Source organism: Pristis pectinata, chromosome 9 (assembly GCF_009764475.1).
Source record: "Pristis pectinata isolate sPriPec2 chromosome 9, sPriPec2.1.pri, whole genome shotgun sequence".
Classification (NCBI taxonomy): domain Eukaryota; kingdom Metazoa; phylum Chordata; class Chondrichthyes; order Rhinopristiformes; family Pristidae; genus Pristis; species Pristis pectinata.
Genome location: NC_067413.1, coordinates 98,811,009 through 98,824,377, shown reverse-complemented (window position 1 = coordinate 98,824,377; position 13,369 = coordinate 98,811,009). Strand labels below are relative to the sequence as shown.

The following is a 13,369-nucleotide window of genomic DNA, read 5'->3' as shown; positions in this document are numbered from 1 at the left end:
TTGCACAATCCAATGTACAATGCAGCAAAATAAGTACTTTGCAATTTTGCTCAAAGTCCAAAAACATGAAACCTTGCTTCATTTTCAAAGAAATCTACTCCTTCTTAAATAATAAGGTGCAATTTGAATCTGCTCCTGCCTCACCCCTCACCCTCACCTTTTAGCACTGGCTTATCTCCCGTTTACACTCCTTGTCCTGATGCAAGGTCTCGACCCAAGACATTGACCGTCCCTCTGCCTCCACAGATGCTGCCTGACCCGTTGAGTTTCCCCAGCAGTTAGTTTTTTGCTCCAAATGCCACCATCTGCAGACTCCTGTGTCTCGCAATATTAATTTGTCCTGGGAAATTATGAGATCCTAAACACCGATTGGACACAATTCACTGTTTTTGGGCATGTGCTGATATCCAGGAATGTTAAGATATCCACAGCAGCCAGGCACAGAGCTCTCTGACATTCAGATAATGAGATCCATTGACATGAATCCACCTGGGTTTTAGTAGCTGCTGAGCTTTCAGAAAAACCTAATGGCAAACCACATCCAGAGCTGTAACAGGCTTTAAGAAGGAAATACTGCTCTGTAGGCATCTCCCAACTGTTGATGGCACTTCCCTAATTTGCCCAAGTGCAGAGTGATTTTATTGTGGGAGTACTGCTTACAGTGCAGCCCACACAACCTACCTCAGGTTTTAAACCACCCTCAACCCTTCTCCCTCCCCTCATCCCCCCTGAGCTCCCTTTCCCCCCATTGTGTTACCCCCCCTCCCCTGAGCCCTTCATCCCCTTACCCAGCTGACCCCACATCTTGCCCCTGCCAGGTCTTCACCATCCACCCCCCAACCTCCCCCTCTCCAGCTCTGAGCATTCTAAGTTCAGCAGGGGCCACACCTTTGTACCCCTGTGCCTGCACACCAATGAGTCCTGGGCCCGTCATAATGTTGAGCTCTTCTTCCATTGCCTCTGCCTCCATGGCCATTTCTTTGGCAAGGAATCCTCACGCCGCACCCCCACCTCCTCACCTTCCGCCTGATGACCCCTTCTCCTGTCTCCAACGTTCCTCTTCTTCTTCACCACCCCCTTCTGGCCTTTTACCCTCTCTTGGCCTTTTCATTCCCAATTGGTGACATGACATCCCACTCCCTTCACCCCTTCCAAACGCACGGCTCCCCACTCACTCTGCACCGATCGCAGCCTCGTCGTCAAACCTGCAGACATGGGAATTGCTGCTGTGTCCTGCAGACTAAACTTTACCTTGCATAAGCTAGGTGGCTGCTCTCAGACATCTCCTCATACCTACCCCTTGATCATGACCCACCAATGATCATCGGGCCACTGTCTCCCAGACCATCACAGATCTCATCACATCAGGAGATCTCCCCTCCACAGCCTCCGACCTGACATTGCCTCAACCTTGCACTGCCTGCTTTTATTCCTTTTCAATGATCCACAGACAGGTAGGACCATTGTTTCTGCGTGCACTTGCCCCACAGAATTTACCTCCTCTTACCTCTCCTCTATCTCGTCTCCCCTTGTCCGGTCCATTCCCAGCCACATTCGGGACATCTCGCTTGCCCTCCATTTTCACAACTTCCAATTCATTGGTCCCCACCGCCTCGTCTTCACCACAGACTTCCAGTCTTCATACATCTCCATTCCCCCATCAGGAAGGTCTCAGGGCCCTGTGCTGCCCTCTGGATCAAAGATCCAACCAGCTCCTCTCTACCAGCACTTTCATTCACCTTGCAGAACTTGTTCTTAGCCCAAACAAATTCTCTTTTGATTCCTCTCACTTTCTACAAATCAAATGTGTAGCCATGGGCCCCCACACAGGCCCTAGCTATGCCTGTCTACATGGAACAGTCCTTGTTCCAAACCTACTCAGGAACCACTCCTCACCCCTTTCTCTGCTACATCGATGACTGAATTAGACACCATCTCTTCCTCCGTCTCTGCAGAAGATACAAATGCCAGGAAGCACGTACCACCAGGCTCAAGGACAGCTTCTAGCCCACTGTTATAAGATATTGAATGGTTCCCTAGTATGATAAGATGGACTCCTGACCTCACAATCTACGTCATTATGGCCTTGCACCTTACTGTCTGCCTGCACTGCACGTTCTCTGTCACTGTGACACTTTATTCTGCATTCTGTTATTGCTTTACCCTGTACTACCTCAATGCACTGTGTAATGAATTGATCTGTACGAACGGGATGCAAGACAAGTTTTTCACTGTACCTCGGTACACGTGACAATAATAAACCAATTTACCAATTTATCTGTTCTCAAGATAAACATTTCCTTCTGAAATATCCTCCTTTTTCAGGAATTGTAGCTTCCCCTCTACTATAGTTGATGGAGTGTTAACTTGCACTTCATCCATTACTTGGACATCTGCTCTCACCCTGCGTCCTGCTAGAGTTACCTTTGTCCTTGCCTTTCAACCTAACAGCCTCGGCATCCAGCACACCATCCTTCACTATTTTGTCATTTCAGCCAACTGCAGAGGGACCCCACCACCAGTCACACCTTCCCCTCCCCAGCCCTTTCACTTTCTGCAGGGACAACTCTCTGTGTGACTCCGTTCTCCACTCATCCCTCCCTGTTCCCAGGCACTTTCCCCTGCAACTGTAGGAACTGCAACACCTGTCCCTCCACCTCCTCCCACGCCATCATCCAGGGACCTAGACAGCCCTTCCAGATCAGGCAAAGATTCACACGCACCTCCTCCAACCTCGTCCACTGCATTCGGTGCTCTCAACGTGGCCTCCTTTGCATTGGGGAGACCGAGTGTAGAACATTATATTTTCCAGTTTCAGGTAACCTGCACCCTCTGTGTTCCTTTTATCTTCTGATCTGCCCAGGTTCTCTCCTTTTTTCCAACCCCGCCCCCTGAGACTCTGGTTACCCGGTTTTGATCCCTTCCCCAACCTTGTATCATCTGCCCATTGCACCTCCAATCACTTATCATCTTCCTTAGTTATCACCTTCCAGCCTCTGTCTCTACCAACACCCTCCCCTCCCCTCCCCTCCCCTCCCTTTCCCCCACCTGGCTCCATCCGCCTGTCATCCCCCTCCTTACCTGGTCCACCTATCACCTGCCAGCTCCTGCTTCACCCCTCCCTCTCACCTCTTTATTCTGGCTATACCCCCTCTACCCTCGCAGTCCTAATGCGGAGTCTTGACCCGAAACATCGACCATACCCCTGCCTCCACAGACACTGCCTGAGTGCCTCCAGCAGTTTGCTTTTCACTCCAGGTTACAGCGTCTGCAGTCTTTTGTGTCTCGCAGACCTTAAACAAATGAGCAATAGTTCCTGTGCTCCAACTTCTGGCAAAGTAATGCTCCCAATGCTTTAAAGAACATATTTTCCTCGAAGTTGGAGCACAAGGTGCTTTGTTATGCACTGAGTAATTCAAAGTCAATTTGATCTGGTGACCAGTAACAGCATTGGCGCTGCCTGTGGGTGGCACGGTAGCGTAGCGGTGAGCGCGATGCTATTACAGCGCCAGTGATTGGGGGTTCGATTCCCTTCGCTGTCTGTAAGGAGTTTGTACGTTCTCCCCGTGCCTGCGTGGGTTTCCTCCGGGTGCTCCGGTTTCCTCCCACATTCTAAAAGACATACGGGTAGGTCAATTTGGGTTTAAAATGGGCGGTGCGGACTCATTGGGCCGGAAGGGCCTGTTACCATGCTGTAAATAAAATTCAATTCTGAAAAAAAATACTTCAATCCTGACACTCCCAAACACGGAGAGTGAAAAGAACTTCATTCAGTTTTGTAACTTGAAACTATGTCTGGTGTCAAGGTGTACCAATCATGTAACGGGACACGTGCTTCCAGCTGGGAAGAGCACTTGATATTTCCCAGTGTCAAATGAGCATCTAATGTCACCAATCATCATGTAATGTTATAAATTGGGCACCAGGATCAGAAACAGCTCGCATTTTGCAACCTCAGAACATAACTGCTGCAACACACAAAGCAAACTGGTGGACGAACTCAGCGGGTCAGGCAGCAGCTATGGAGGGAAATGGTCGAGACCCTTCATCAGGACTGGAAAGAAAGAGGGGAGGCACCTGCTATAAAAAGGTGGGGGGAAGGGGTGGAGCAAGAGCTGGCAGGTGATGGGTGGATCCAGATTGGGGTGGGGGGGGGGTGGGTGGCGATAAGCAGAAGGGAATGGTGACAGAAGATGGGAGGTGACAGGTGGAGGTGACAAAGATGATGGAATCTGATAGGAGAGGAAGGTGGAGCGAGGAATAAAGGGAGGGGGGTGGGGAGGGCAGAGGGTGAGGGGAACCAGTGGGTGGTGATGGGCAGATGGAGTGGATTGAGGAGGAGAAAGAGACGTGGTGAAGGGGGCTAGGTAGATCAGGAAGAGAGTGCAAAGGAACAGAGAGGAAGCAGTTACCAGAAGTTGGAGAACTCAGTGTTGATGCCACCAGGTTGGAGACTCCCAGGCAGAATATGAGGTGCTGTTCCTCCTGTCTGTGTTTAGCCTCATCTTGGCTCCAGATTCCAGTACCTGCAGTCTCTTGTGCCATGAGATGGCATTTAAAGGTCCACTTTGCTGACAATAGAAGACTTCACAAAGCAGCTCCAAACATGACTGGAGACTGCTAACACATCTCGCAAAGTGCTCCAACTATGGTCAAAGTAACAGCTAGTGTTTCCTTGCTCATTAAGTTCCTGAGGAAATAATTCAATGGATGTTTCATTGCTCATGTAGCTGGGAGCTTCAGGCTAGGCTTTATGGCCAATCAGGGAGAGTGAGGAACCCTGGAGAAAGAAACTCAGAAATACTCACGTGTAAAGGTCTTATCCCCAGGAAGTTTTCAGTGCCTATTGATGTCTCCAAAGGGTAATGTCTTTGCAGGCTGAGGTTTTCTCAAGGCAGTCATCACTGAGATATGTGACATTCTGTGGAAGGTCAAGATAATGGTCACTTTCAACTTGCAAGCCTCAAGATCACTCGGCTGCTGCTCATCTCTGTCATACCTCATAGCTTGCGGCTCATCACATCATTAGAGAAGTCACTCAAGCTTTATATTTAATGACCTCATTCACATTGATTTCAATGAGGAGAAAATGGCGTTACATGTATTGTCAACTTCCCCAACTGCATGCATGTACCCACAATGACTTCCCAAACCACCCCTCCCCAACAAACTTACAGCATATAATGGCTCCCCCAAAACCAGCCTTCTTCCCCACACACTTCATTAATATATAATTTGTTCAATGACCAAAGATCTAAGTAGCTGTTAATTACAAAAACATTTCTCATGGTCAGTGCCAATTTTCCTGGACATCACATGACCTCTTCATTCTTATATTGTCTGCTTTGCCAGACATCCTAGTAGTCAGCACTGCCCTGAAGGATAGATCTTAGATGCAAGTGCTATTCAATACTTACATGGCTTTTCATATATTCGGTTTCCAACCACTCCAACTGAGTACTTCTACAATAAGAGTAGTCAAGAATGCCATCAACCTTCTCGAGGTTCGCTCCTGCTGTCCCCACCAGTCCTGGGTGCACTCCCGACAGGTGTGGAGGCTTTGAGGTATATGCTCATAACCTAACCAGTAGAAGAGGCGATCCACATCGAGGACAATCCAGTCAGGAGGCAAGGCACCAGCAGTCAAGAGTACAACCAGGAGGATAAGCCCAGCAGGGAGACAGACCTCCTATCTCAACAACATCAGCACATTTTGTAGTTCAGCACAGGACAAAGGAGTACAAGGCCACATAGAGACCCAGCAGGTTCATAAATTGCCCCTCAATAGATTTCATCCTCAACGCACTCTATGTCCATTCACCACAGAAGGCAGGATAAACCCTGTTGACACGCTCCTGTTTACATCAACAGTGCTGAGATCGAGAAGGTTGAGAGCATCAAGTTCCTAGGAGTGAATATCACCAATAGCCTGTCCTGGTCCAACCACGTAGATGCCACAGCCAAGAAAGCTCACCAGCGCCTCTACTGCATCAGGAGGCTAAAGGAATTTGGCATGTCCCCTTTGACCCTCACCAATTTTTATTGATGCATCATAAAAAGCATTCAATCTGGATGCATCATGGCTTGGTATGACAACTGCTCTGCCTGGGACCACAAGAAACTGCAGGGAGGTGTGGACACAGCCCAGCACATCACGGAAACCAGCCTCCCCTCCATGGACTCTGTCTACAATTCCCACGGCCTCGGTAAAGCAGCCAACATAATTAAAGATCCCAGCTGCCCCAGACATTCTCTCTTCTCCCCTCTCCCATCGGGCAGAAGATATAAAAGCCTGAAAGCACGTACCACCAGGCTCAAGGACAGCTTCTATCCCACTGTTATAAGATTATTGAACAGTCCCCTTGTACGATAAGACGTACCCTTGACCTCACAATCTACCTCGTTATGGCCTTGCACCTTATTGTCTACCTGCACTGCACTTTCTCTGTCACTGTAACACTTTATTCTGCATTCCGTTATTGTTTTACCTTGTGCTACCTCAATGCACTGTGTAATGAATTGATCTGTATGAACGGTATGCAAGACAAGTTTTTCACTGTACCTCAGTACATGTGACAATAATAATCCAATTTACCAAGCTCCCAAGTGATCCTGAATGATACATCATCTTCCCTTACATGCTGCTGTGGGGTCCCCTGGCATTACATAAACAAATCAAAGAATTAATCTCTCTTCCAAACACTGTCATTTCTTCCAACAGGATGGAATAGTAATTTAAGTATTCCACATACTGTAGAAATCTCAAGGGAAAACTCTGATGACGTTACAAATGATCAACCACACTGAAATTTTAGTCTGTAGACCAACATCAAAGCGAGTCAATTAGCAGTTGAGGCAGCATACCTGGGGGTAATGGACACTATGATATGATCAGCAGAATATCATGCAGAGGTTAAGGAGCTACATTAAAGGGTTAACAAGTCCAAGGAACGCAGTTCCTTCTCAATCAGCAATGAAGAAGTTTCCAACGAGTAGGAACTACCAGAGAGGGTGCAACACCAGCCCTCCTCCTCGGACATGAGGTGGGGCCAGTGGCTGAAGTCTGCCGGCGAGCACTTTGGGTCCAGTGACCATAATTCTATTAGTTTTAAAACAGTTATGGCGAAGGTTCACAGGTTAAGGTCCTGAACTGGGGCAGTGCAACATTTGGAGCCATTTGCTGGGATCTTGAAGTGGTTCATTGGGTGAGATTGTTTGCAGGGAAAGGAACATTTGCCAAGTGGGAGGCTTTAAAAGTGTCATGTCCTGAGTTCAGGGCCTACATGTTCCTGTCAGGGTGATGGGCAAGGCTGGCAGGTTTTGGGAACCCTGGCTGACGAGAGATATTGAGGCTCTGGTTTAAAAAAAAGGAGGCATACACTGTGCATAAGCATTTGGAAACTAGTGAATCTCTTGATGACTACAAGAAGTGTAGGAGTGAACTTGAGAGAGAAGTTAGGAGGTCTAAAAGAGGGTCCGAGAAGGATCTGGCAGGCAAGGTGAAGCAATATCCCAAGAGATTCTAGAGGTGTAGTAAGAGTAAAAAGGTGGCTAGGGAGAGAATAGGTTCCCTTAAAGATCAGCATGGCCGTCTGTGTGTGGAACCAAAGGAAATGGGTGAGATTTTTAACGAATATTTTCCTGCAGCATTTTCTGTGGAGAAAACGATGGAAGCAAAGGAAATGGAAGGAAATGAGTGGTGTTTCCTTGGACCACACACAAATTAGCAGGGAGGAGGTATTGGAGGACTTAAAGTGCATTAAGGTGGATAAATCCCCAGGACCTGACCTGGTGCATTCTCAGACCTTGTGAGAAGCGAGAGAATAAATTGCGAAGGCCCTTGCAGAGATTTTTGCTTCATCTTTGGTCACAGGTGAGGTTCCAGAGGACTGGAGAGTGGCTAGTATGGTACCATTGTTTAAAAAGGGGAGCAAAAATAAGCCGGGAAACTACTGGCCAGCAAGTCTGACATCGGTGGTGGGTAAGTTGTTGGAGGGGATTCTGAGGGACAGGATCTACCAACGTTTGGAGAGACAGGGTCTGATTCGGGACAGTCAGCACGGCTTTGTGTGTGGGAAGTTGTGTCAGACAAATCTCTTGGAGTTCTTTGAGGAGGTAACCAAGAGGGTAGCTGAGAGTAGGGCAGTGGATTTTGTCTACATGGTCCTTAGCATGGCCTTTGACAAGGTCCCTTATGGCAGGCTAGTCTGGAAGGTTAGATTGCATGGGATCCAGGGGGAGATAGCGGATTGGATTCATAATTGGCTCAGTGGTAGGAAGCAGAGAGTGATGGTTGAGGGTTGTTTCTCAGACTGGAGGCCTGTGTCTAGTGGTGTGCTACAGGGGTCAGTGCTGGGACCTTTGTAATTTAAATAAACAATTTGAATGTGAATGTTCAAGGCATGGTTTGTAAGTTTGCAGATGATATTAAAATAGGTGGTGTTGTGGACAGCGTAGAAGTTTATGAAAATTACAGGGGGATCTCGATCAGCTGGGTATGTGGGCTGAGGATCGGCAAGTGGCTTTCAATCTAGGTAAACATGAGGTGTTGCATTTTAGGAGATCAAACCAGGGTAGGACTTGTACAGTGAATGGTAGGGCCCTGGGGAGTGTTATGAAACAGAGGGACCTAGGAGTACAAGTGTATAGTTCGCTGAAAGCGGCGTCACAGGTAGATAGGGTGGTGAAGAAGGTGTTTGGTACACTGGCCTTCATCAGTCAGGGCACTGAGTATAGGAGTTGGGACGTTATGTTGCAGTTATATAAGACATTGGTGAGGCCACACTTGGAGTATTTTGCATAGTTTTGGTCATCCTGTTAGAGGAAAGATGTCATTAAACTAGAAAGAGTGCAGAAAAGATTTACCAGGATGTTGCCTGGACTTGGGGACCTGAATTATGAGGAGAGGTTGTGTATCTTATATTATATATCTTATAGACCAGGACTTTATTCACTGGAATGGAGGAGATTGAGGAGTGACCTGACAGAGGTGTATAAGATCATGAGGGGCACAGACAGGGTGAAAGCACATAATTTTTTTCCCAGGAAGAGGAAGCTAAAAACAAGAGGGAACAGGGTTAAGATCAGAGGCGAAATATTTAAAAGGGACATCGGGGGCAGCTTCTTCACACAAAGGGTGGTGTGTATTTGGAATGAGCTGCCAGAAGTAGTGGTTGAGGCGGGCACATAAGCAACGTTTAAAAGCCATCTAGATAAGTCCATGGATAGGAGAGGTTTAGAGGGCAATGGGCCAAATGCGGGCAGATGGGACTAGCACACTGGGCAACACAGTCGGCATGGACGAGTTGGGCCGAAGGGCCTGTTCCCGTGCTGTGTGACTCTAAGTTAATCGAAGGTCCAGAGATTAACTTTGCAAATCATGTAATTTTGACATTTGCCAATGCATGGATGCAGCAATCATGATATCCTCTAAACAAACAATTTGAAGGAGGTCCTCATACTGGTTGAGTTGCGCCAATGTTATAGTATAGCAGATAAGAACATAAATTGAAGCAGGAGTGGTAATTTGACCCCTCATACACGCTCCATCAACCTTTACCTCAGGAATGCTTTCCTTCACTAACCCCATATCCCTTACTTCCATTAACACCTAAGAATCTATGTAAGTAAATATTTAATTTCATCTTAGTACAATCAGTCCATATGTTCCTGAGAGATGCCCTCGTTCCTTCCACTGATATCTGGTGAATCTGCAAAGCCACTATGACTTAGTGCTGCACCCTGTAAGTTCAAAGGTGACAGCTTAGAAAGAACTCACCTACTAAATGATTTTTTAACTTATTCATTTTTGGGATGTCGGAGATGTTGGCGAGGCTACCATATACTGCTCATCCCTAATTATCTTTGAGAAGCTCGCAATGAACCTCATTCTTGAAGCGCCGCAGTCCTTCTGATGAAGATCCTCCTACGTGAGTGTTTGGTAGGGAGCTCAGGGACTTAGGCCCAGAGACAATGACGAACCTGTGGTTTATTTCAAAAGCGGGATAGTGTGCAATCTGGTGTTGGCCTTCTGCACTGTGCCTTGTACATTGTGGAAATTCTAAGGTTCCAGTGAGCATCCCCACTTACGACAGAAAGAAGATCATTAATGAAGCATCTGATAATGACTGTGCCAAGGACACTTGTCCTGAGGAACTCTTGCAGCAATATCCTACAATTAGAATGACTAACCTCCGGCAACCGTAGCCATCTTCCGATGTGCAAACCATACCTTCTTGATGCACATTCACTTCGGTTTTCCCATGATTCATTGAAGCTGCACTCAATCAAATGCCACCTATGGAATTCAATACATTGGTCTACATTGTGATGAGGAGTAGAACAGTAAATGGGGAGCTCTTGGGGATAGTCCGCATTACAGGAGAGGAGGTGATGAATGTCTTAAAAGGTACAAAGGCAGACAAATCTCCAGGGCCTGACCAGGTATATCCAAGAACACAGTAGGAGGCTAGAGAAGAAATTGCAGGAGCCCTGGCTGAAATATTTGCATCACCATCAGCCACGGGTGAGATACCGGTAGACTGGAGGATAGCGAATGTTGTGCCTTTATTTAAGAAGGCCGGCAAAAAAAGCCTGGGAACTATAGACCAGCAAGTCTAACATCAGTGGTAGGTAAGTTACTGGAGAGGATTCAGAGGGATAAGATATATGTGCATCTGGAAAGACGGGGGTTGCTTTGGGGTAGTCAGCTTGGCTTTGTGCACGTGAGAACACGCCTTATGAACTTGATTGAGTTTTTTGAAGATGTGACCAAGAAAGCCGATGAGGACGGGGCAGTAGACGTGGTCCAAATGGATTTCAGTAAGGCCTTTGATAAGGTTCCACATGGTAAGCTGCTGTGGAAGGTTAGATCGCATGGGATCCTGGGAGAGCTGGTGCATGGTCCAAATGTTGGCAAGTGGGACTAGCTTGGATGGGGCATCTTGGTCAGCATGGGCCAGTTGGGTCAAAGGGCCTGTTTCCATGCTGTATGACTCTATGATAACAGAATGTTCCCGACAAAACCCAAGCGTGGCATCAGTGGCAGGTTATTGGTGAGTACCTCTTGACAGCACTATTGCTGACCTTCTATCACTTTGCTGATGATCAAGTGGAATATTTTTCATTTACTTTCTCCAATCCAGGTGTCATTGAAAGGGCAGCAATAAATTCCCATTCCTAATCATCTCCAGAAGGTCATGGGAAGCCGATGTAGTCCTTCAGTCCACTGATTCCACACACACCATCAATTTACACTAATGTCATTTGTCATTTTATTCCCCCCCCCACATTGCAACTCACCTCAGATTCTACCACTCATCTACACATGAGGGGCAATTTGAGGGGCAAGAAACTTGGCATGTCCCCTTTGACCCTCACCGATTTTTATCGATGCACCATAGAAAGCATCCTATCCTAGCCTTGGTACGGCAACTGCTCTGCCTGAGGCCACAAGAAACTGCAGAGAGTTGTGGACACAGCCCAGCATGTCATGGAAACCAGCCACCTCTCCATGGACTTTGTTTACACTTCTCGCTGCCTCGGTAAAGCAGCCGACATAATCAAGGACCCCACCCACACCAGACATTCTCTCTTCTCCCCCCTCCCATCAGGCAGAAGATACAAAAGCCTGAAAGCACATACCACCAGGCTCAAGGACAGCTTCTATCCCACTGTTATAAGACTATTGAACAGTTCCTTAGAACATTAAGATAGACTCTTGACCTCACAATTTACCTTGTTATGACCTTGCACCTTATTGTCTACCTGCACTGCACTTTCTCTGTAACTGTGACACTTTATTCTGCGTTCTGTTATTGTTTTCCCTTGTACAACCTCAATGCACTGTGCAATGAATTGATCTGTATGGATAGCATGCAAGTTTTTCACTCAGTACATCTGACAATAATAAACCAATTTACCAATTTAGTTTCACCAATTTACAATGAGCAAGTAAACTATCTATGTGTATATATTTGGGATGTGGGAGGAGTACCCAGAGGAAACCCAGACATTCACAAGGGGACCATGCAAACTCCACACAGAAGGCACCTGAGCTGGGTATCTAGTGCTATGATGCTCCCCCACATTAGTGGATCTCTCACGGAACTAGGTAGACAATGGTGTCTCAATCTGATGCAAAATGGACTACACTACCACTGCTTCAACCACCAGGCCACACTGCTCTGGTGTCCTAGGTCTGATCCTGACCTTTGTGGAGCTTGTATGAGGAATAGATAGGGTAGACAGTCAGAACTTTTTCCCCAAGGGTAGAAATGTCAAGTCCTAGAGGACATGCATTTAAGGTGAGAGGGGGAGAGTTTAAAGGAGATGTGCAGGACAAGTTTTTTTACGTAGAGTATGGTAGGTGCCGGGAACGAGTGACCATAGGTAGTGGTGGAAGCAGGTACCATAGTGGGCTTTAAGAGGCTGTTAGACACATGAATCTGCAGGGAATGGAGGAATATGGATCATGTGCAGGCAGAAGAGAATTCATTAAATTCAGCATCGTGTTTCATGCAGACATTGTGGGCCGATGGGCCTGTTCCTGTGCTGTACTGTTCCATGTTCTATAGGAGATTGCAGATGCTGGAATCTGGAGCAACAATATTGCTTTTGGCAATACTGTCTTCATTTCTCTGTTTTGTAACTTCTACTGAATTTTACTTCAACAAGTACAGCAAAATAGCTTGTTACACTGCTGTTGTTAACACAGCTATTTCAATTTTAGATTGATCAAGCAAGATTAATTAAGCAGGCATGGATCTACAGGTTACAACCTAAACACAAACCTGATCATTTCATAACTTATTCAAAATGATCCCAGGATTTTTGTTTATTGATTAGAACAATTTAAAAATATTCCTTTTACCTTATCCATTCACAACCAGTTGCTCCCAAAGGTTTGATCATTTTAATTTGCAGATTTTTTCACTTGGAGTCATCGAGTTGTACACCATGGAATCAAGCCCTTCAGCCCACCAGATCTATGCCAACCACCATGCCTACCTACACCATGCATTAATTCCATATCCCTCTCTGCCTTGTTCATTCAAGTACCTGTCCAGGTGTCTCTGCCGCTTCTGCTTCCTTTTCTCTAAATACAGGGGCTTCCCAGGTTATGAATGACCTGACTTACAGAAATCCAACTTTACACAGATTCTCCTATACATTTTTCAAGCTAGTATAATAATAATAAAATGTTCCATGTTATTCATTAATGACTGGATACAGTATATATTCCAGTAATTTAATTATGGTAGTGTTATGGTAATTATTGAATAAAGTGAAAGAATTATAGCAAGTGTATGTAGAGTGGTACAATATGGGTTACTATAGAAAACGGCTATTTCTCACTTACGAACAAATT

At 46.4% G+C, this 13,369-nt stretch overlaps 1 protein-coding gene across 1 annotated transcript in view; it reads right to left on the bottom strand.

Moving 5' to 3' along the window:
* Positions 1-13,369, bottom strand: part of arpp21 (cAMP-regulated phosphoprotein, 21) — a 205,275-nt gene that overhangs the window by 170,237 nt on the left and 21,669 nt on the right. Inside the window, 1 exon segment of the mRNA XM_052023736.1 lies at positions 4,809-4,921. The gene's annotated coding sequence lies outside the window, so the exon portion shown is untranslated.